Raw genomic sequence first — 24,547 nt, 5'->3', positions numbered from 1 at the left:
TCCGGTCCAAGTGCAGATTCATGGGACGAGGCAGGATAGCAGTTTGGAACAAAATAGACAGGCCAAAGGGCCTGTTTCTATGCTACAGTACTCTATAAATCTATGACTTTCACTTCCTTTACCGTTGACATCATTTAATCTTGTTGGTAAAGGCAAACTAGGTAATTGTTAAATTGGTCCTTTCTGTGTGGTAATGTTTAATCATTCTAATGAACACTGGTGGGATCACTATGCTATGGAGAGGGGAGACTGCCTTTTGATTGCTGGTGGGATCGCTCTGCTACGGAGAGGGGAGACTGCCTTTTGATCACTGGTGGGATCACTCTGCTACGGAGAGGGGAGATTATTGGGGGATCGCCCTGCTGCTGCAAAGGGAAAATCCTGCTGCTGTGCCCGGAGAATGTTATCCAGGTTTTCTGCACCTTGGATATGGACTTGGGCTATAGACTTTTGTTCCAATCTTATAGTTTTTTATATTCTGTGTTTTATGCCCGACCTTTCTCATTTTTATTTATTTGCGAGGGAAAGCTATAATGGGAAATCAATGCTTCTGTTCCATTTTTGTTCATTTTTTATGTGGGGAGGGGGGGATCTGGGGGTTGATGATCGTGCTGCCATTCGTTCCTTTCTTGGTTTTGTGTCTATCTGGAGAAGAAGAATTTCAGAGTTGAATACTTTAATAATAATAAATGAACACTTTAGATGCCTCACAGAGAGTCATAGAGAACTAAAGCACAGAAACAGGCCCTTTGGCCCATCTAGTCCATGCCAACCAATTTAAACTGCCTAGTCCCATTGACCTGCACCAGGACCATCACCCTCCAGACCCCTCCGGTCCATGTACCTATCCAACCTTCTCTTAGATGTTGAAATTAAGCCCACGTTTACCACTTCTGCTGGCAGCTCATACCACACACTCACCACCCTCTGAGTGAAGAAATTCCCCCTCATGGTCCCCTAAAACCTTTCACCTTTCACCCTTAACCCATGACCTCTAGTTGTAGAACCACCCAACCTTGGTGGGAAAAGCCTGCTTGCACTTACCCTAACTCTACCACTCCCAGGGAGACTCAAACAATAAAAATGGAGTCAAATTGGAATGCTATGGTAGTGTAGTGATATTACAGCTCAGGGCATCGGAGTTCAGAGTTCAATTCCGACACCGTCTATAAGGAGTTTGTACGTTCTCCTGTGACCTTGTGGGTTTCCTCCAGGTGCTCTGATTTCATCCCACAGTCCAAAGGTGTACCAGTTGGTAGATTAATTAGTCGTTGTAAATTGTCCTGTGATTAGGCTAGGGTTAGGTGGGTTTCTGGGTGGGATGTCTCATTGGGAAGGGCCTATTCTACACTCTATTTTGAAATAAGTAAATCTGTTAGGCTGAACGTCACAAATTGCCTTCTATGGCCTGAAGATTCCCCAATTTACATCAGTGGCAGCGACAACATTATGCCATTGAGAACGAGCTCCTGAGGTTATGCTCTGTTTGATGTGTAGCAGTGTTGACAGGTCTCCAAGCACAACCCATGGGCAGAAGGTATGGGAAGGTAAAACCACTGAAACAGCATTTCCTCTGACGTAAGTCGACGAAACAACTGTGGTCAATGTCCAGACCGGGCAGCAGTTCCACCATAATCTGAAGAAAATGGATTACCAGACACAAACACATCAAAACACTGTAGAGGGAGAGAGGGAGGGAGAGGAGGGAGAAGGAGGGCGGAGGGAGAGGGAGGGGGAGGGAGGGAGAGGAAGAAGGCCAGGTGGAGGGGGAGGGGAAGAAGGAGAAAGGGAGGGAGGGGAGAGAAGAAGGGGAGAGATGGAGAGAGGGAGAGTGAGGGGGCAGAGGGAGAGACGGAGAGGGAGGAGTAGAGATGTGGAGAGAGAGAGATGGAGAGACAGGGAGAGAGAGGGAGAGGAGAGAGATATGGGGAAAGGGAAAGGGAGTGGGGGGAGGGAGAGAGAGCGAGAGAGAGAGAGAGAGAGAGAGAGAGAGCAGAAATATGTTATTGAGACAGATGATTAGCTCTGATCGAAGAATTTAATGATTTGCTCATGTTTCCATAACCCAATTCCATTTGGTATTTTAACCCTTGCCAAGGGAAAGGCAAAATCAGACAAGAGCTCGCATTGAGAGGGGGTCAGACTGAGAAAAGTAAAATGTTCAATCAGTGTCAGAATCAGGTTTACAATCATTGATTTACGCAACACTGTGTAAAAGATCCTAGGTGCATATATACAGCTAGGGTGCCAAAGACTTTTGCACAGTACTGTATTTGTCAATGTGGAGCAGAGAGCAAGTTTGTAAATCTGGCAGGAGCAAAGGGTGTTGGGAATGGTGAGGGTGGAGCGCTGTGGAAAGGGTGTGGCACAGAGAAAGATTGCTGAGGCAAGGGGCGGTGTAGGGGCAGACACACCCACCCTAAGACACCAGGCAAGGCTGTTTGATTCCAAACAACTGGTTTATTGATCATTACAGAATGTCTCTCCGATGCTCCCAGTCCCTCCCCGCTCCCTTCCCCTTTTCTCAACCATGATTCCCCTCTCCCTGCCCCCTTCCCACTCTCAGTCCACAACAGAGACCCATATCAGAATCAGGTTTATCATCACTCACACAAATTTTATGATTTTTTTTTGCAGCAGTATCAAGCAATACATAAAATCACTACAGTACTTTAAGGAGCGATGCCTCAAAAAGGCAGCGTCCATCATTAAGGACCCCCACCCCCCGGGACATGTCCTCTTCTCATTGCTACCATCAGGGAGGAGGTACAGATGCCTGAAGACAAACACACTCAACGTTTCAGGAACAGCTTTTTTCCATCTGCCATCAGATTTCAAAATTGGACATTGAACCCATGAACACTACCTCACTAGTTTTTTTATTTCTTTTTTTGCACTACTTATTTAATATTACATAAATATAACTATGAATTACAGTAAATATATATACTTAGTTACTTGCTATAATTCACAGTTTTTTTACTTGCTTATTTATTGAGATGCAATGCAGAATAGGCCCTTCTGGGCCCTCGAGCCAGCAATCCACTGACTTAACCCTAGCCTTATCACGGGACAGTTTACAATGACCAATTAACCTGCCAATCTGTGCACGTTTGCATTGCGGGAGGAATCCAGAGCACCCGGAGGAAACCCACGCGGTCACGGGGAGGAATGTGCAACCTCCTTACAGGCGGCAGCGGGAATTGAACCCAGGTCGCCTGTACTGTAAAGCGTTGTGCTAACCACTACGCCACCATGCCACCCCATCTTGTGAGGATAGGTTGAGCAAGCTAGGGCTTTTCTCTTTGGAGAGAAGCAAGATGAGAGATAAGTGGATTCATGGGCTGTTCAGAAATCTGATCGTGGAGGGGAAGGAGCTGTTCCTGAATTGTTTGAGTGCATGTCTTCAAATTCCTATACCTCCTCCCTGAACATAGCAACCAGAAGAGCTAAAACCGGTGTCAATAACCTTACTAGAGTATAGTTTTAAAAACCTCTGGTTCACCAGTGCTGTTCAGGACAGTAAATCTGTTGTCTTGTTCAGTCTAGTCTATGTATAGCTGCAAGCTGACAGCCCGTTCAAATGGACAAGGAAACCACTAAAGAACAATTAAGGATGATTTATAAGCACCGACTGTTAAAACTCCACAGCATGTTTGATGTGGGAATGGTTAGTAGCTGGCATGTTTAATAAACAAAGAAGGATGAGCGACACCGATCGTACTTCTGCGGGGAACGTGTCCTGCTGCTGAGCAGCGAAAGCTGGCTGCTAAGGAAAAAAACACTCCAGCAGCCTTTCCCATATATATCAGCGGTGAAATATCTCAACTAGAGATAGCCTTGGGGATCAATGGTTCAGGACTTGAATTAAAGACGCCCATTTTAATGGAGAATGGACAGATAAGATACAAATAAAAATGTATGAAGGAGGTCAGTGCGCTGAGGCTCTGGGAGCTCTGCAGCGGCAGGGCTAATTAAACGATGACTGTTCAGCAGCAAGAAATATTGCCATCTACAGGACTTCACCGATACTCTCAGCTGCTTCTTTGTTGCAGTGCCTGAGATTACTTTAGACCATAGCGAGGCCTCCGTCAGCCGGGGTCGACCATGGACGTTGCGTCCTAGCCGCCTCGATGCGCCAGCCAGGGCAGCGCAGTAATGGAGAGCGAGCTGTTGCCCATGTGGCAAGCTCCCCCTCTCCCAGAATCAGGTTTATTATCACCGGCATGCGTCGTGGAATTTGTTAACTTAGCAGCAGCAGTTCAATGCAATACACGATAACAAGGAAATCAAAATGAAATAAATAAGTAAATCAAATGCAGTAAGCATATACGTGTATATTGAATAGATTAAAAATAATGTAAAAACAGAAATAATATATATTTTATAAAATGAGGTAGTGTTCACGGGTTGAAAGCCCATTTAGGATGGTAGAGGGGAAGAAGCTGTTTCTCAATCACTGAGTGAAGTGCCTTCATGCTCCTGCACCTCTTCCCAGATAGTAACAATAGGAAGAGGGCATGTCCTAGGCGGCAGGGGTCCTTGATAATGAATGTTGACTTTCTGAGGCATCGCTCCTTGAAAATGTCTTGGAAACTACAGATGCTATTACCCAAGATGGAGCTGACTAATATTATGACTTTCTGTAGCTTCTTTTGGTCCTATGCAGTGATTACCCCCAACCCTTCCACACCCATACCAGACAGTGATACAACCTGTCAGAATACTCTGCACGGTACACGTACAGAAGTTTTCGAGTGTTTTAGTTGGCAAACCAAATCTCTTCAAGCTCCTAATGAAATATAGCCCCTGTCGTGCCTTCTTTGTAGTTGCATCAAGATGTTGGGCCCAGGATAGATCCTCAGAGATCTTGACACCCAGGAACTTGAAATTGCTCGGTGTCTCTACTTCAGATCCCTCCATGAGGATTGGTTCGTGTTACACTTCCTGAAGTCCAGAATCAGTTCTTTTGTCTTACTGACATCAGGTGTAAGGTTGTTGCTACGACACAACTGAAGAACTCAAAGGAAGAACAGAGACCTATAAAATTTGGTACCAACAGCATTGCAGGAGTTGCCAGTCAGCATTTAACTCAACGTAGGACACCTTCAAGACTTTAGCTCTGGATTTTTTTCTCAGAGTTTACTCTGAATCCTTCCCTATGAGTGGGTATTGCTTCAAGGCAGCAGAGGTTTGAAATCAGAGTTTCCTTCTCCCAGATGAGCTGCCAACCACGGCTGACGATACCCATCTGCCCAAAGTGACTGGTTTTAGACCATAACGTCATAAGGTAGAGGAGAAATTAAGCCATTTGGCCCATTGAGTCAGCTCCGATCCATTTTTACTCTCAGCCCCAATCTCCTGCCGCCTCCCCGTATTCCTTCATGCCCTGACTAATCGAGAATCTCTCAACCTCTGCCTTAAATGTACCCAAAGACATAACCTCCGCAGTTGCCTGTGACAACCAGTTCTGCAGAGTCACCACTCTCCAGCTAAAGAAATTCCTCCTCATCGCCATTTGTTAGAGTGACACACAGAGAACACCACAGGGAAACAGCAGGTCAGGCAGCATCTATGGAGGGGGCTAAATAGTTGATGCTTTGCATCAAAATCCTTTATCCAAGGCTTCATCTCGGCCTGAAATGTCTACTGTTCATTTCTACCCATAGACGCTGCCTGCCCTGCTAAGATCATCCAACATTTTTTTCTGTGTTTCCTATTCTTTATCCTAACTGAATTTTACAGGAGCACCATTGAGAGTTTCCTGACAAGGTGCATCTCCATCCAGTACGGGAACAGCAGAGAATTGGGCCAGAAGTCCCTATGAAGGACTGTAAGAATGGCCAAGAGGATCATAGGGGTCTCCCTACCATTTATCAGAAGCTCTGTGTACGCAGGACCCTTAGTATTGTTAAGGATCCCACTCATCCATCCAGCAACCTCTTTGACCTTCTACCATCAAGCAGGAGACTTCAATGCATTAAAACAAGTACAGTCAGTTTCTTCCCTCAAGCCATTAGGATTCTGAACTCCCTGCTGCATTGCATTCGAAGTGTCACCAGATAACTTGTTCTGTATCCTGCAATATTTAATTTATGCACTTTACCTTGTTTATCCATGTGTAATTCATCTGTTGATTTAATTCTTACTTTCCCAAGTTATTGTGCGTTACATGTACGTGTACAACAGCGCTTTACACCCCAGTCCGGAGAAACGTTGTCTTGTTTGACAGTATACATGTATAATAAGTGACAACAAACTTGACTTGAAGTGTCACTGGATAATTTGTATTGTGTCCTTCAATATTTAATTCATGCACTTTGTTTATGTATAATTCATTTGTAGATTTCATTTTTATTTTCCTGTGTTATGTGTACTACTGTACTTTACACCCTGGTCCAGAGAAACGTTGTCTCATTTGATAGTATACATGTATATAGTTAAATGACAATAAACTTGTCTTGACTTGACTTAAATATAATTCTGTCCTAATTAAGAAGGTTGATGTACAATGTGAGATTCTTTACAACTCTTTTGCTAAGCCTTGGTGAGTCTGTTAGAACTGATTCCATCGTTTGATACAAGAAATGCTCGCAGCAGTGATTCCAAGTAAAAACACGTGGAAAAAAGTTTGTTAGACTGTTTATGCAAACAGGTATATGTGCTAACATAATGATAGTTACTGAACCAGAAAGGACTGAGATGTGCAGTACTGTGCAAAAGTCTTAGGCACCCTAGATACATATGTGTGCTTTTGACCTTTGCACAGTACTATATGTCAGTGATAATAAACATGATTCTGATTCTTGTGAAGACACTGCCCAGAAGAAGGTAATGGCAAAAGATTTCTGTAGAAAAACTTGGCTGGAACAATCGCCCATGTCATATGACGTGCCACAGGCATTCCTCACCTGATCTTGCAGAAGGGAATCCTTTACCTCATCAGCTGGACCAGTGCTCTGGACTAGAGAGCATGTCTTATAAACTACAGTGTGGAATAGGCCCTTCCATCCCTTTGATGTCCAACAATCCCCCGATTTAACCCTAGCCCAATCATGGGACAATTTACAATGGCCAATTAGTCCACCAACCAATACCTCTTTGGACGGTGGGAGGAAACCGGAGCACCTGGAGGAAACCCACTCGGTCATAGGGAGAAAGTACAAACTGTGGCAGGAATTAAACCCAGGTCACCTGTAAAGCATTATGCTAAACACAACACCACCATGCCACCCCATCTCATGAGGACAGATTGACCGAGCTAGGAGAGAAGGAAGATGAGAGATGACTTGATGAAGGTGTATAAGATGATAAAAGGCCTGGATAGAATGGACAGTCAGAGGCTTCTTTCCCAGGCTGGAAATGGCAAATAGAAGAGGATATAATTTCAAAGCAACACACACAAAATGCTGGAAGAACTCAGAAGGTCAGGCAGCATCTATGGGAAGGAATAAACAGTTGAAATTTTGGGCTGAGACCCTTCTTCAGGACTGGAAAGGTAGTGGAAGGATACCAGAACCTATTATGACTGCAGTACTCTAATTCCCTGGAGTTGGGCTGTATTCCCTGGAGCTCAGGAGAATGAGGGGGATCTCATAGAAACATTCTGAATGTTAAAAGGCCTGAACAGATTAGGTACGGCAAAGTTATTTCCCAATGCAGGGGATTCAGGGACAAGAGGACACGATTTCAGGATTGAATGATGTCCATTTAGAACTGAGATGCAGAGAAATTACTTTAGTCAGAGGGTGGTAAATTTGTGGAATTTGTTACCACGAGAGGCTGTGGAGGCCAAGTCATTGGGTGCATTTAAGGCAGAGATAGGCAGGTTCTTGATTAGCCAGGGCATCAAAGGGTATGGGGAGAAGGCAGGAGAGTGGGGAAGACTGGAAGAATTGGATCAGCCCATGATTGAATGGCAGAGCAGACTCGATGGGCTGAATGGTCTACTTCTGCTCCTATATGTTATGGTCTAATCTAAGTTAAAAGCCACTCCAAGGAAAGTATGGGGGGGGGGGGGGGGGAATGTCGGAGATAGTTTTCTTTCACACAGAGAATGACAAGTTTGTGGAGCTTACTGCTAGGGATGGTGGTGCAGAGGCAAATGTATTAAGCACACAAGAGATTCTCACAGAGTTGAAAGAAAAATGTAGGGGTCTGTGGGAGAGAATGGTTTACTATCACTGACAGATGTTCTGAAATTTATTGTTTCGCAGCTGTTGTACAGTGTAATACAAAATAAGAGCAAGAAAATAATTGAGGTAGTGTTCATAGGTTCATTATCCATTCAGAAATCTGATTGTGGAGAAGAAGCAGCTGTTTCTAAAATGTTGAGTATGTGACCTCAGGCCCCTGTACCTCCTTTCTGATGGTAGCAAAGAGAAGAGGGCATGTCGTGGGTATCCTTAATGATGGATGCTTCCCACTTGAGGCATCGCCTTTTGAAGGTGTCCTCGATATTAGGGAGGCCAGAGCCCGTGATGGAGCTGGCCGAGTTTACAACCCTTGGAAGATTTTTCCGATCCTGCGCAGCGGCTCCTTCAGACCAGACGGTGGTGCAACCAGTCAGGGTTCTCTCGCAGGTTCAAAGGTTAGCACAAGATCTTGGGCTGAGGCATCTGAACTATACTGTGCCGTTCTGTGGTCTGAACCTGGGTTGTCGTAGGAGGAGAGGGGCTTGGTGGGAAGAGAAGATCCTTGCTAAGTGGTCTGCAAGTGAATACTGAAATGAGAATTGAATTTTATTGGTGAGGCTTTGTGAAACAAAAATAATACCACAAATAGGTTAATGATATTTTATTAACTTATTGGTGGTAATGTTGTTGTTTTATATGCTGAGTGCGATATACGTTTTGCGGGCGCACTGTACTCCGGTTGTTTCGGTTGATTGTATCTATGTACAGGCAGATGTCAATGAGCTTGAAAGCACAGTGCACACCTCTCAATTTCTACCCAGAGATCCAGGCAGGCTCCTTCACCGCAGTTGATCCGACACAGTCGCTCAACTTTTGCTGAAAAACAGAGGGAGTCTGGGTGTCTTGGAGACGATTGTACTTGCGTCAGTGCTGATGAGGACAAGCTGACAGTGTGAGACGCTTCCTGCCAGCACAGTGAGAGCTTTGGCATTGAGCTCGGGCCAGAGGAGCTGTGTCTGGAGGGTGTTACAGTACGAAATTATGCCCAGATGGATCAGAGCGACAATTAGGATAACAAGTGCAGAACAATCTCTTGTACCATTTTGTCACACCCAGTCTCAGCTGAAACATGGATCCTCTTTGCCTGATAATTAAAAGGAGCAAATTCAAGGTGGAGCACTTATTTGCTTACTGCCTCCTACACCGCTGGCGTGTAGGACAGCAATGAAGGTCCTGCATCTCTGGCGGTGTTCAGGGCTTCCTTCATCATGTCGGTAGCTTCCTCTCGGTTTTCACTACTGTCAGTCACACAAGTCCTGGGTGGAGGCTCAGGAATCACTGCACTCAGATGTAGGAGAATTCGGAAAATTCTTCATTGCTGTTTCTGTAACAATTTTTTTTTGACCAGTCAGGGTTGTTAGCCCTGAGTTGAAACCCTGAACCTGGAGGACCAGTGGACCGTTATTAGTCTGACCTCTACCCTTCGACCTTTTTGATGCTCCCAAGAGCCAAAGCATAAAGCCCTGACTCCAGCCAACATGGCTCTCAGGGTCACTGAGGCACAGAAGCCTTCAAACCCAATGACAAGGTTGTGGTCCTCTTGGAGGCAAGTTGGGGTAACACACACACACACAAAATGTTGGAGGAACTCAGCAGGTCAGGCATCGTCTTTGGCAGGGTGTGTCTGTTCTGTGGTCCACACAACCCTTGCTTAATGGCATAAAAAAGGTCGGGAACTCCTGATCTACGAAGTAGAGACTCAACATTTCAGCCCCAATCCCTGCCAGCTTGTACTCCTCTCCCTCTCACCACCAGTTTCCCTATTCACAGCATATCAAACAATACTTACTGTCCATTATGCCGCTGGCATCTCATGCAGCAATGAAGGTCCTCCATCTCTGGCGATGTTCAGGGCTTCCTTCATCGTGTCAGTAGCTTCCTCTCCATTGTCACTACTGTCAGTCATGCCAGGTGGAAACTCAGGAATACTATCACACTCAGATGTAGAAGAATTCTTCGTTGCTGTTTCTGTAACAATTTTGTTACACCAGTCAGGGTTATTAACCCTGAGCTGACCCTCCGAACTTGGGGGACTGGTGGATAGTTCTTGTTCCAGCATCTACCCTTTGACCTGTTTGGCATGGGTGACCCCACCAAGAGCCAAAGCATAAAGCCCTGACTCCAGCCAATGTAGCTCACTGGGTCACTGAGGCATAGAAGCCTTCAAACCCAATGACAATGTTGTGGTTCTCTTGGAGGACATCAAACTATGTTGCCTGTTAAAGTTGTTCCCCACATTACAGAGTCCAACAATGTGAGAGATTCAAAGAAGGGAGAGGGAGATTCAGGAGATTTAAGTTTATTTATCACACGTAGATTGAAACATACAATGAAATCCGTTGTTTTGCAAGGGCGTGCTGGGGGCAGCTTGTAAATGTCGCCGCACAGTCTGGCGCCAAGCTAGCACGCTCACTGTGCTTAGCAGACCAACACAGAACACAACAAAACTGAACCCAACAAGCAAAAGAACAGGAAGACAAGCCCCTTTCCTTGTTCCCATCCACGCACTGCACATACAATGAGTGTGTGAGCAGAAGAGATGTGGAAATTGTAAAACACATCTTTCCAGAGTGCAATAGACCATAAGATATCGGAGCAGAATTTGCCCTTTTGTCTCATCGAGTCTGCTCTGTCATTTCATCATGGCCAATCCATTTTCCTTCTCAGCGCCAATTTCCCACCTTCTCCCCACATCCCTTCATGCCCTGACCTTTGCCTTAAATATACCCAATGATTTGGGCTCCACAGCCACCTGTGGCAAAAAGTTCCACAGATTCACTACACTCTGGCTAAAGAAATCCCTCCTTATCTCTGTTCTAAATGGTTGTCCCTCTAATCTGAGACTCATTCTGGTCTTAGACTCCCCCACCATAGGAAACATCCTTTCCATACCCACTCTATTGAGGCCTTTCAACATTTGATAGATCTCAGTGAGGTCGCCCCTCATTCTTCTAAATTCCAGTGAGTCGAGGCCCAGAGCCATGAAACGATCCTCATATGAAAAGCCTTTCAATCCTGGAACCAACTTCATGTAGCTCCTTTGAATCCTCTTCAATGCTAGCACATCATTTCTAAGATAAAGGGCTCAGAACTGCTCACAATACTCCCAGTGAGGCCTTGCCAGTGCTTTACAAAGCCTCAACATTTACATCCTTGCTTTCATATTTTAGTCCTCTCGAAATGAATGCTAGCATTGCATTTGCCTTCCTCACCACTGACTCAACCTGCAAATTAACCTTCAAGGAATCCTGCACAAGGACTCCCAATTCCCCTTGCTCCTTAGATTTTTGAACAATCGACCAATTGCCTTGATATCTACATTGGAAAGCGGATCTCAAAGCAATTGGTCAGTAACAAGTTGGAAATGATTAAAGCAAATTATTTTCAATCCTATCTGTGAATCTATTTGTGTTATAAACCTTCACTTGGTGAAGTCAATAAACACAGGAAGTTCTTCTGATGCTGGAAACCTTGAGTGATGCACGCACAAAATGCTGTAGGAACTTAGCAAGTCGGACAGCATCTAGAGGGAGAGATCATTCCATAGGTGATTCGTGATTTGCTGAGTTCGTTCAGCATTTTCCATGTGTGTTGCTTCATGACATCAAGGTCAAAGTTCAAAGTTTAAAGTAAGTTTATTATCAAAGTATGTATACTATATACAGCCTTGTGATTCATTCATCTCCTTACAGGCAGCCCGAAACAAAGAAACACAATAGAACCCATTGAATAGAAAGAAGACTGACCAACACCTAATGCTCAGAAAAAAAAAACAAATTGCGCAAACAATAAAAGCAACCAGCCGGCCGAAGTTCATGGAGGTGAGTCTGCAGCCACCAAGCCAGTCATCACTGCAGTAGCCACAGCCCCAGTTCAGCACAGAGATGGGTAAGCCTTGCAGAGCAGCAAGGTGAACTGAACTGGCCCATTCATCACCTCCGGCCCCCAGACATCCTGACCTTTTCAAACTGGCCCAGCACTTAAATTGTCCAGATCTCCGTTGGTTCCTCAGTCATGGACCTGGGCCCTGCCGCTTCGATACACTCTCGGGGCCCGGACCCTTCCGCCTCGTTTTGGCCCGTACCCGACCTTTCCAATTCGATCAAACCTCGGGTCGTTCCTCACTCTCAGACCTGGTCCCTGGAGATTCGATAAGCTCTCAGGGCCCGGGCCCCGCCGCCTGGCTTTGGCCCGTGACTTTTCCAATTTGGCCCACCACTTAAATCGATCAAACCTCGGGTTTACCTGTTACTCTCTCCTTAAAAAATTAAACCAAAATTCAGCAATTATCTCCACACCGGCTCAATCTGATTTCTGATTCTAGCCTCCACAGAGTTCTGTTTAAGTCATCCCAGGGTCTTGACCAGAAACGTTCTTCGTACTTTTGCATCCACAGATTCTGCTTGACCCCTTGAGTTCCTCCAATCTGAAGCATCGGCAGACTCCTGTGTGTCTCAATCTCAGCGTTCACACCTTTGCCTTCAATTTCCAAGCCTTGAGCTGTCATCGTTCCTCTCCTCCTCCCTCCCCCCTCTCTTAAATCCCTCCTCTCAGATCAAGGTTAACATTGCTGAAAAATAGTTCAGTGTTGACCACTGATTCCGCCATGAGGTACCAGAGGACGTGGCACCATGCTGGAGGCTCTGCTGCAAGGCAAGGCAGCATTTCTATAGCTGTTGCTTCTCTTTACAAATACCGAGCTTTCGGCTGTGTGTGTGTGTCTCTGCATGTGTATGCAGCGTGAATGTGCTCGTGCGTGTGTGTGAGAGTGTGTGCTTTTGTTTGTGGGTGTGTGCGTGCACAGGTCACAGGTTAAGGGTGAAAGGTGAAAAGTTCAAGAGGGACATTTTCACTCAGAGGGTGGTGAGAGTGTGGAACGAGTTGCCAGCACGAGTGGTGCGTGCGAGCTTAATTTCGATGTTTAAGAGAAGTTTGGACAGGTACATGGATGGTAGGGGTGTGGAGGGATATGGTCTGGGGGTAGGTTGATGGGAGTAGGCAGTTTAAATGGTTCAGTATGGACTGGATGGGCCAAAAGGCCTGTTTCAGTGCTGTACTTTTCTCTGACTATCACTTTGTGAACGTGTGTGCATGTGGGTTTGTACATGGGTGTTGTGTGTGCTTGTATTGTGTTTGTGGAAGTTTGTCTGTGGGTGTGTGCATGCATGAATGTGTGTGTGCACATGTGTTTCTACATGTGGGTGTGTGTGAGTGTGTGTGTGTGTGACTGTGTTTCATTGCCCAGTACTCTATGACTTGTTCGGTTGTTCATGGGCCAGTTAAGAATCAACATAGACCATTGTGTGTCTGGAGTCACATACAGACCAGAACTGCTGAGGTTGATATTCTGAAATCTCTGAAGGACATTACTATGCCAGTGGTTAAAATTTCATATTGAATTTCTCGTTTCTGGTCGCTCCTTTTTTATTGCTAATTTGGGCAATTTAGATCGAACTTAACGGACGACACAATGCTAGGTTGAACTGAACTAAGTTGAACTACAAATGCCTGAACTCTTCAGATTTTCAGTCAGTTTCTTTTGCCATTTAACTGATTTGCTTCCTTTTGTGCATAGGGTTGTTTGATGTTTTTCTTTGAACAGATTCATGGTTTCCTTCATTCTGTGGCAGCTGTGGGAAGACAAATCTCAGGGTTGTATACTGCATATATACTTTGATAATAAAGGTGCTTGAGTACTGAATTGTCAAACTTGATCTATTCCGTTACTGAAGTTCCCCTGATGAGGAGAAGCATTGTTGAGTGAGTGAGAGAGTGAGAGAGAGTGAGAGAGTGAGAGAGAGTGAGAGAGAGAGAGAGAGAGTGAGAGAGAGTGAGAGAGAGTGAGAGAGAGAGAGAGAGAGAGAGAGAGTGAGAGAGTGAGAGAGTGAGAGAGAGTGAGAGAGTGAGAGAGAGTGAGAGAGAGTGAGAGAGAGTGAGAGAGTGAGAGTGAGAGAGTGAGAGAGAGTGAGAGAGAGTGAGAGAGTGAGAGAGAGAGAGAGTGAGAGAGTGAGAGAGAGTGAGAGAGTGAGAGTGAGAGAGAGAGAGAGTGAGAGAGAGTGAGAGAGTGAGAGTGAGAGAGAGTGAGAGAGTGAGAGTGAGAGAGAGTGAGAGTGAGAGAGAGTGAGAGTGAGAGAGAGTGAGAGAGAGTGAGAGAGAGTGAGAGAGTGAGAGAGTGAGAGAGAGAGAGAGTGAGAGAGAGTGAGAGTGAGAGAGTGAGAAAGTGAGAGAGAGAGTGTGTGTGTGTGCGTGTGTGTGTGTGCCCGTGTGTGTCTCAACCACATTAAATGATTTCCCATATTTATAATCAAGTTCCTGTATCAGCTGGCTATAGCTGAAAACAAAGTTCCCTCTAAAGTGTGCACACGTGCAGGTGAAAGATGACTCATCTTTTGCTACTAGCCCACACAGGAATTTCAGCTGCACTCTAAAGGTCATCACGCTCTACCTCGTTGGCACGTTAAGTGCATTTCACGATCACGCACAGTCACATTACCTTCTCCGGTTTCTGATGTGGACAGTGCTGACAATGCGGAGTTTACAATGATTTGTCTGCAGATTTTAAAACTGGCTTATCTGTACTGCTTTTACTGAAGAAATCATCATTCATTATGTCAAATTCCAAAGAAGCAAAGGGCGTGAAGTGCTAAAGAACTGCAAGTTCATTTAAAGCAGAATGGCTTATCATCCTTAGAATAGCTTCAGGGTTACTGCCACTTAAAAATTTGGTGTGCACATGTTGTCTCGGGGCAAAAAAATTGCACAGCACAAGAGTATTGCGCATACTGGTCATTACAAATTAGAGGGAACACTGGTTGAAACCACCCAGCTGACTCTGGTTCTGTCTTCCACTGGCATGGAACACCACCTCCGACGTTCCCCAGATCCTCAGAGTTAGAGCAAGCTGAAGTATGGGGGTGAGAAACTAGACATGATTAGTAAACTGGAGTGGAACATTTGGATGGGAAACTGGGCTTTGATGCAGCTGTGGTGCTCCACAGCGGTCAACTTGATGCTATGGAGCGTAGTGTGCACGAGTGTTAATATATTTATTTTGCTTCTAGCGTTATGCATGGAAGAAATTCTGTTGTCCTTGCACAGTTTGCTCTACATTTGACCCCAGATCCACCGATGTGGTTAATTCTTCAATAACGCCAGTCAGTGGGGAATGTATTATCAATACTTGCTTTGACAGAACATAAAAGAGGATTTGGGTGCTTTCCCAGGTGGATTCTTATGGTGATCTAGTGAAGCTCGAGAGACCAGAGATGGCAGACTGGAACCTGAAGCAATGGACAATGAGCTGGAGGAACTCAACAGCTCAGGTACCACCTGTGGAAGGAAATCGGCAGTCAATGGTTTGGACCTCACGAAGTGGGCAGTCAATAATTCAGGTCACAGCACAAGAACAGGCCCTTTGGCCAAACCAACTACAAAATAAATCAAACAACCCCAAAACTATTCCCTCCCTATCTACACCATGTCCATCTTCTTTACATCCATGTGCCTATCTAAAAGTCTCTTAAAAGCCTCTAATGTACTTACCAACAGTACCAGGCAGGGCATTCCAGGCAATCACCACTCTCGGAGTAAAAAATATGGGGGGTGGGGGAGGTGTTGGGAGGGGGCTGATGGTATCTGCTGGAACAAGTGGGGGTGGGAAGTGTAAAGTTGATGCTTTGCTGCTGCTTGTGCGTGGGGGGAGAAGGGGGTCTTTGGGATTCTAACCGTTTCTTGTTGTTCATTCTTTGGGGGGGGGTTTCTTCTGGTTTGTGGATATCAGCGAAGAGTTCGAATTTCAGCTGGCATATTGTATCCATTCTCTGATATTAAATGGAACCGTTGAACCATTGAACTATTGAACATCCCCTTTGAACCTCACCCCTCTCGCCTTCAATGCATTCCCTCTGGTATGAGATATTTCAACCCTGGGAAACAGATACTCCCTGTCTACTCTATCCGTGGCTCTCATAATCTTATAAACCTCTATCAGATCTCCCCTCAGCCTCCGGCGCTCCAGAGAAAACAACCCAAGTTTGTCCAGCCTCTCATGATAGCACGTGCCCTCTAAACCAGGCAGCATGGGCCTCATAAAGGGTGTGTTAAAGGTTCCTGACCCAAAACACAATCTCTCCACTTCCCTTCACAGATGCTGCCTGACCAGCTGAGTTCCGTTAACAGATTGTTTGTTGCACACAAGTTGAGCTCATGGGAATGCCCTTCAAGCAAATAAGTTCTGGGTAGGATTCATATTTATTGAGCGTCATTTGACTTAGTTTTGCGTCACTTGTTGACAATGGATCACTGAAGAATTCCTCCTCGCCCTGGAATAACAAGTTGATGTTGCGTGCATTAGGCCACGCCAACTCAGGGCCAACCGTGTTGGAACAGCCGAGTGCAAGATGCCAAATGAAGTTTGATCCAACCCTGGCTCCCGAACGGAGAGACTCGCCTCGTCCCACCCCAGGCCATGATTCACCGTGCCATATGAAACAACAAGAAGTGAACAATTCATCGAGGAGTATTTAAAATTTGCTCAGCACAGCTCTGGGCTTGTTCACTTGAAGCGGTAAAAATTTATAGAGCATAGGTCTAATTTTAAAGCAATCCTTGCTCTTTACATATTTCCAAATTAATTTTGCTTATAGCATTTATTTAAGACAGCTGTGCCACTTAATCCAGTATGCACAACTGTTTGAGAACACGTCCAATGGAGCAGTAACCTCAGACTAAACTCTTTCTCTGTACCAGACATGGTGTTATTGATGTCTAACGATCAAATTAGTTTGTGAATAATCGTCCTCTTTAACAAACTGTTCCTTGTGTTCTACATCAATTAAAAGCCTCCTTTGCTATAATTAAACTGGCTTTTGAATAAAGTAGTCTTGAGGCGGGGTGGAGATACGTCTCTACCAAAGGAGGTGTAAGGCGCCAGGGGCAAGATGTAGCCCCTGCTTAGAGACCTGCATGAGAGAGACCTCATATACCATCTGGGTAGTCTCCAGCCCCTTGGTATGAACATCGAATTCTCCAACTTCCGGTAATTCCCTCCCTCTCCCTTCCCCCATCCCACCTTCACTCTGCCTCCTCTTCCAGCTGCCTATCACCTCCCTCATGATTCTGCCTTCTTCTACTACCCATAGTGCTTTCCCCTTACATTCCTTCTTCACCTCTCCTGCCTATCCCCTCCCTGCTTCCCCCCCCCCACCCCTTGATCTTTCCTCTGATTGGTTTTCCACCTGACACCTTCCACCCTCCCCCCCACCTTCTTTATAGGGCCCCTGCCCCCTCCTTCTTCAGTCCTGACGAAGGGTCTCAGCCCGAAACGTTGACTGTGCATTTCAATGGATGCTGCCCGACCTGCTGAGTTCATCCAGCTTGTTTGGACGTGCCCATGTAGCAAGCTCCCCCTCCCCACGCATCTGATGAACCCAAAGGAACGGCAGAGGCCGATACGGTTTGGCACCAGCGGCGTCACTGGAGTTGTTGGTCAGCGTTGAACTCAACAGCCTTCAGGACTCCAGCTCTGGTCTTTTCCCTTGGGATTTACTCCTGAAGCCTTCCCCATGAGTGGATATAGCCACAAGGCAGGGGAGGTTTGAGATCAGATATAAAATGCTTGAATACAAGAGATGCTGGAAATCCTGAGGAACACAGACAAAATTCTGAAGGATCTCAGCTGGTCAGGCAGCATCTATGGAGAGAAATAATCCATGCAGCTAATCACAATTTTCTTATTTTGGACCATATCCCTCCAAGCCCCACCCCTGCATATTCCAATCCAAGTGCCTCATAAATAACCTGTGTCAATTGCTGCCTCTGGCAGTTCACCACCCTCTGTGTGAAATAGTTGTCCTTCTGGTCTCTTTAAAATCTTTCCCCTCTCACCCTAAACCTATGCCCTCTAGTTTTGGACTTCCATACCCCGAGGAAAAATACTGTTACCATCCACCATATCTATGCGTCTCATAATTTTAAATACTTCTGTAATGTCTGCTCCCCCACGTCACAATTCTCCTATGTTCCAAGGAATAAAGAGTTCGCCCGCCTGACTTCCCCCTCTGATACAGGCCCTTTAGTTCTGGTGACGTCCTTGTAAATCTTGTCCGCACTCTTTCTGGCTTAACCAGGTCTTTCCTGCAGCAGGGTCACCAAGACGGCACCGTGCTTTAATCGTGGCCTCTCTGCAACATCAAGTCCAGTAAAAGCATTTGGTTACAAAATTAGGAGACTAAAGTTGAATATTTAGAGCAGACTGAAAACATCCAAAACCAAGAATAGTGTGCTTTATTACTGAGGTTCTCTGCCATCATCAGACTTGAAGTGTTCTTTTGACTTTTACTCCCTTATTCTAAAGACAATATCCTCACCTCTCTGCCTAATTACAAGTTTATACAACCTGATTGGCCCCCGCTACAGCAGGCTGGTTACTTTGCTCCAAAATCAATGAGACCAGGCAAACACGAAAACATTATTCATCAAGCTAAAATCAGCAGCTAGCTCCTTAAACTTAAAATACTCTACTGCATTGGGTTAAAATAAATCCACATTCCATATTGACTTTATCGAGCATTTCATAACACAAAATGTGAATCAAACCTTTCTCTTCCTTTTACCATTGAAACTGCAGAAATGATCAAAAGCTGTAATCATCTTCATTGTCCTCTCTTCAATCCTTTTCCTTTGCTTCGCTGAATGAATGAATGACCACATTGTTCTCCCCCCCCCCCCCCCCGAGGTCTGTCAGTTTTTTAATGGCGGCTGATTGCCCCTGGTGAAGACACCAGTACTTTGCCTGGCAAGTGCAGAGTTGTAATACAGAATAGAGCACAATAGATTAGAGTTGTTTCACTCCTGATAAAATGAGTTAAAGCAGATGGTGTGCTGGGGATTGCATGTCAGTTTTATATGGGGTGCCTTTGATCACACACATGCACACAAATAGATACACACAAACACACACTCCCAAATATGAACACACAGACAGAGGCGCGCGCACAAACACACACACACAGAGTCTCGGATAGAAATACAAGACATACAGGTACATGCGTTAACACAAACATGCACACATACAGAAGCATATGCACAGTACACACAAACTCACACAGATACAGGCAGACATGCACACACAAATGTGCACACACACGAATGGGTAGATACAAGCATGAACTCACCAATACAAATGCATAGATACACACACACACACACACACACACACACACACACACACACACACACTCACACACACACACACACACACACACACACACACACACACACACATTCTTTGAATCGCGATCATTTCAGATTGATTTATGTCTAGCAATTACATTTGTAACTTGCCTGTTACTTATAGTGGAGTGCCAGAATTATTTCGCCAGATTTCAGATTAGAAGAAGTAAGGGATATTAATTCAACAGAACGCAAATACTGCGAAGCATATTTCTGTCAGGACATGTTTCATTAATTAACTCATTATCTTTGGCCTCTTGTTGTGATAATTAAATTTAGTGTCCAGTCTTTTAAAAAGAAAATTCCAATCTGCAAATTCACTTTCAGCATGACACAGTCCAAGCTCTATTTTCCTTAACAAGAATTTTGATTACATCTCCTGTAACTGGAAAATATTGAGGATACATAAATTGAAGATATTTGCAATATACTTTAGTACCTTATTGATCTGGGCAGGGCATTACTTTACAGAGTAAACCATGATGAATGTTTTAAAACAGTGTCTTCCAAAAAGAAAGAGGAATCTCAATAACATCTCCAATTTGAGCTTGATATGAGAATTAATTTATAATTGTAGGGACAGTTTTCTAGTTTTAATACTTGCCTTCATTGGCCAGGGTGTACAATACATAAAACAACCATCTCAAATCATAAGACCATAAGATATAGGAGCAGAATTAGGTCATTTGGCCCATCAAGTCTGCTTCACCATTTCATCATGGCTGATCTAATCTTCCTCTCAGCCTCAATTTCCTGCCTTCTCCCCATATCCCTTCATGCCCTGACCAGTCAAGAATCTATCAACCTTTGGCTTAAATATACATAAAGACTTGGCTTCCACAGCTGCCTGTGTCAATGAATTCCACAGATACACCACTCTCTGGCTAAAGAAATTCCACCTTATTTCTGTTTTAAAAGGACGCCCCTCTATTTTAAGGCTGTGTCCTTTGGTCTTAGACTCTCCCTCCATAGGAAACATCCTCTCCGCATCCTTTCAAGGCTTTTCACTAATCAAATGTTTCAAAGGTACACTTAATTTCAGAGAAATGTATACAATATACATCCTGAAGTGCTTTTTCTTTGCAACCATCTATGAAAACAGAGGAGTGCCCCAAAGAATGAATGACAGTTAAATGTAGAACCCCAAAGTCCCCCGCCCCAGCTCCACTCCCACCCGCGCGTAAGCTGCAGCAAGCAACAATGCCCCTCTCCCCACCAGCAAAAAAAAGCATCGTCACCCGCCACCGGGCACTCACGCGTGCAGCAAAGACACAGACTTGCAGTTACCCCAAAGACTACATGTTCACCCGGTATTCGACATACCACAGGCTCTCTCTCTCCCTATTAAGGGAGAAAGATGTCTCTGTTTTCACTATTCGATAGGTTTCAATGAGGTCACCCCTCATTCTTTTGATTTCTCGTGAATAAAAGCCCAGACGCTCTTCATATGACAGCCATTCAATTCTGGAATTATTTTTATGAACCTCTTTTGAACCCTCTCCAGTTTCAGTACATCCTTTCTCAGATAAGGGGCCCAAACCTGCTCATAATACTCCAAGTGAGTCTATTTACTTATTTACTGCTCATTATAGCACTGCGGCTCAGGGCAGCAATGAAGGTCCTCCATCTCTGGCGGTATTCAGGGCTTCCTTCATTGTGTCAGTAGCTTCCCCTCGGTTTTCACTCCTGTCAGCCTTGCAAGTCCCAGGTGGAAACTTGGGAATACCATCGCACTCTGATGTAGAATCCTTCGCTGCTGATTTGACAACAATTTCTTTTTGACCAGTTCAGCCCTGAGCTGAACCCTCAAACCTGGAGGACCAGTGGACCACTCTTAGTCTGGCCTCTACCTGTTGACCTGTTTGGCGTGGGTGACCCTAGCAAGCATAAAGCCCTGACTCCAGCCAACACAGCTCTCTGGGCCACTGAGGCACACAGGCCTCCAAACCCTGCGACAAGGTTGTGGTCCTCTCGAAGGAATGCAGGGCTGAGGTTCAGGAAAAAATCTGTAACTCTTCTTTAAAATGTATTTGTAATCCCTCAACTGATTCTTGGGGCTGTTGTCTTCATACTACCCATCAATTAGATCCAAATGGAGCAGTGAGAAATATGGGAAGGATTGCAGACTTCAAATGTTAGAAAAGTGAATAATGGGGGGGAAAATTCTAATTATTCATTTCTGCAGCTATCTGTTGACCGCACAAGTCAGTATTAGAACAAATGGTCTCTTTAAAGTAACAGTGCGATCACTGGAAACCCATTAGCTTCCCTATGCCGTCAGACACAGGGAAAATCATTAAAGCCTGTTTAGTTAGTTAAGACACACACACACACACACACACACACACACACACACACACACACACACACACACACACACACACACACACACACACACACACACACACACACACACACACACACACACACACACACACACACACACACACACACACACACACAATGCCATTAACTGTCCAGAGCTGAGTGGAATTGGTAAAAGCTCATTCAATACTCAGTCATTTTTGTCAGCATGCTTTTCTACTAATGATTTATTTTGTGCTATTGTTAGTTCTACTCCTCACCACTCCTCTGCCACTGCGGTTTTTCTTTGCAATCTGCTAGACTCCGCTTGACTACTTGAGACTGATCGGAATGTACTCTCCATGCAGCGCTCATTTAGTAAAATCCACAGAGCGGTAATTGGATCTGGGAACGGGCTGAGAAGGACATCATTAGAGAGGCGGTGAAGCAGAGACGGAAGATGATATCAAAAGTCAGTGAGTGAAAACAATAGAGCCCAAAATGAGAAGGGGTGGTAAACAGATTGTGTAGAACGAGGTGGCCAGATAAATTAAAGAGGACTTGAAGGTGTTGCAATAGAAATGAAAATTATACCTCTTTAAAATAATGAGTTATATTAAGACAAGTTTTTCGGTTTAAGATGCCGCTGGTGATGCCCAGTGAGTACTAATGGGTGAGAAAAAACATAAAAAGGAAGCTACTATGTACTTTATTAAGAAAACCTTGTTAATAATGATCAACACTAGAAAATGGTGATACGAGCAAAGGGTGGTGATGGCAAGCAGAGGCTCATGCGAGCTATGGTTATGACAAAGGAAGGCAGGGGCTGAGGCAGAGTCATGCTATCTCCTAGAGCGAGGGAAGTCCTGCATGTTTGATCAATTTAAGCACCAGGTTGAATTGGAAATGTCAAGTACAGGCCAAACCATGGAGATGGGATCCGGGCCTCAGAGAGGTCCACGGGTGAGGAACAACTCGATGTTTGGGTGATTTAAGCGGTGAGCCGGATTGGAAAGCCCAGGGTGTTGAGACCGGAGGCGAGGTGAGGTATCATTCTGCTCGCTGGACTGCAACATTTGCCTGGCTCTATGTGGAAATGCAGTGATGCCTGGCTCTGTGCCTGTGGTCTCGCAACATTTATTTGGCTTTGCGATGAACCGTGGTTGTGTCCTGCACCAGCTGCTCTGATGACAGGCTTTGTGCATTTCGTAAATCTCCAGATCTGAAGCTGTTTGCCTACTTTTACCGTTTGCATGATTTGTTTTTCACTCTCTCTGCACATTGGGTGTTTGATGGGTTGGCAAATTACGAATCTATTACTTTTAGAGCAATTACTTCCCTTAGCACTACTGATGGACTAATAACTTACCTATGCACATTGATCTGTTGACTACACATTCTCTCTCTCTCACACACACACACACATTTTCTCTCTTTCTCTCTCTCTCTCTCTCTCTCTCTCTCTCTCTCTCTCTCTCTCTCTCTCTCTCTCTCTCTCTCTCTCTCTCTCTCTCTCTCTCTCTCTCTCTCTCTCTCTCTCTCTCTCTCTCTCTCTCTCTCTTTCTCTCTCTCTCTCTCTCTCTCTCACTCTCTCTCACACATTTCCCGTGTGAATGCTTTTATTTATTTGATATGTAGTTGTACAGACACAAAAATTGACGATGAGTATGAACCTGAATGTCAGGGAATATCACCAACTGCACCGACAGTTACAGGATGAGAAACAGTGAGAGGAAAGAGTTAATCAGTACAGAGTAGGCAATCATGGAGTCACAAACGCAAATAAAGGGCCATGTGAGTAACCGCATAGCACACAGTGAAAGATGCACAATTAGCAAAGTTAACGTGAAAATAAGATGACAATGGCCTTAGTCAGGAAAGTTGATGAATTTGATAGTGCTAATGAGGACTGGGAATTGTATATCAAGATGGTTAAACTGTATTGTAACGTGAATGATATGGTTGAGGAAAAGAATGTCTCCAGAATTCTTAGCTTAACAGATGCTAAAACATACAGTCATTTACATAACTTACTTCCTCCTGAAAAGCCAGCAAGCAAGACTTTTGATGAAATTGTTACAGGGTTACAAAATCATTTGAGCCCTAAACCGCTGGTAATAGCTGAGAGATTTAGATTTTACAAAAGGAACCAGTCAAAGGATGAAAGCATTTCTGAATACATTGCAAAACTCTGCGAACTTTCCCAAAACTGTGACTTTAGAAATGGGTTTTTCAAGCATTAAGGGGTAGGCTTGATGTTGTATGCATAGTCAAAGCACTGAAAAGTGGCTACTGCCAGAAAGAGACCTAACATTATAACGGACTTTGACTATTGCAACAGAGACTACAGAAAAGGATGCAGCAGGAAGGTAGAAAAAGTGTTTTGAATCTGAAATACGCAAAATGTCCCTGAATGGTGTAAAAAGCCAAAAGTGATACCGATGTGGCAAATCCTCCAATGACGCAAATGACTGTTGGTTCAAAGAAACAGTTTGCAGAAGCTGTCACAGAGAAGGCCAAATAGAGAGAGCATGCGAGTCAGACAAAAAGCACAACCAAAGAGAAAAACCATACAGAGTGAAAAGTTTCAAACACAAAAGTAAACAAAAGCATAAAGTGACAAAATGTGAAACTGAGTCAGACAACACAGAGTCTGACAAAGGTGAGATGTCATGCCTAGAATATAGCATTCAATACTGAAGCAGATCACAAAATCATATGGATCACAATAGATGTGTTTGGTATAATCCTGAAAATAGAGCTGGATAGAGGGTTACCTTTGTCTATAATTTGAGAGACTGACTACAACAGACTGT

This window comes from Hemitrygon akajei, chromosome 24, assembly GCF_048418815.1.
Source record: "Hemitrygon akajei chromosome 24, sHemAka1.3, whole genome shotgun sequence".
Classification (NCBI taxonomy): domain Eukaryota; kingdom Metazoa; phylum Chordata; class Chondrichthyes; order Myliobatiformes; family Dasyatidae; genus Hemitrygon; species Hemitrygon akajei.
Note: the sequence above shows the minus strand (reverse complement) of the source record.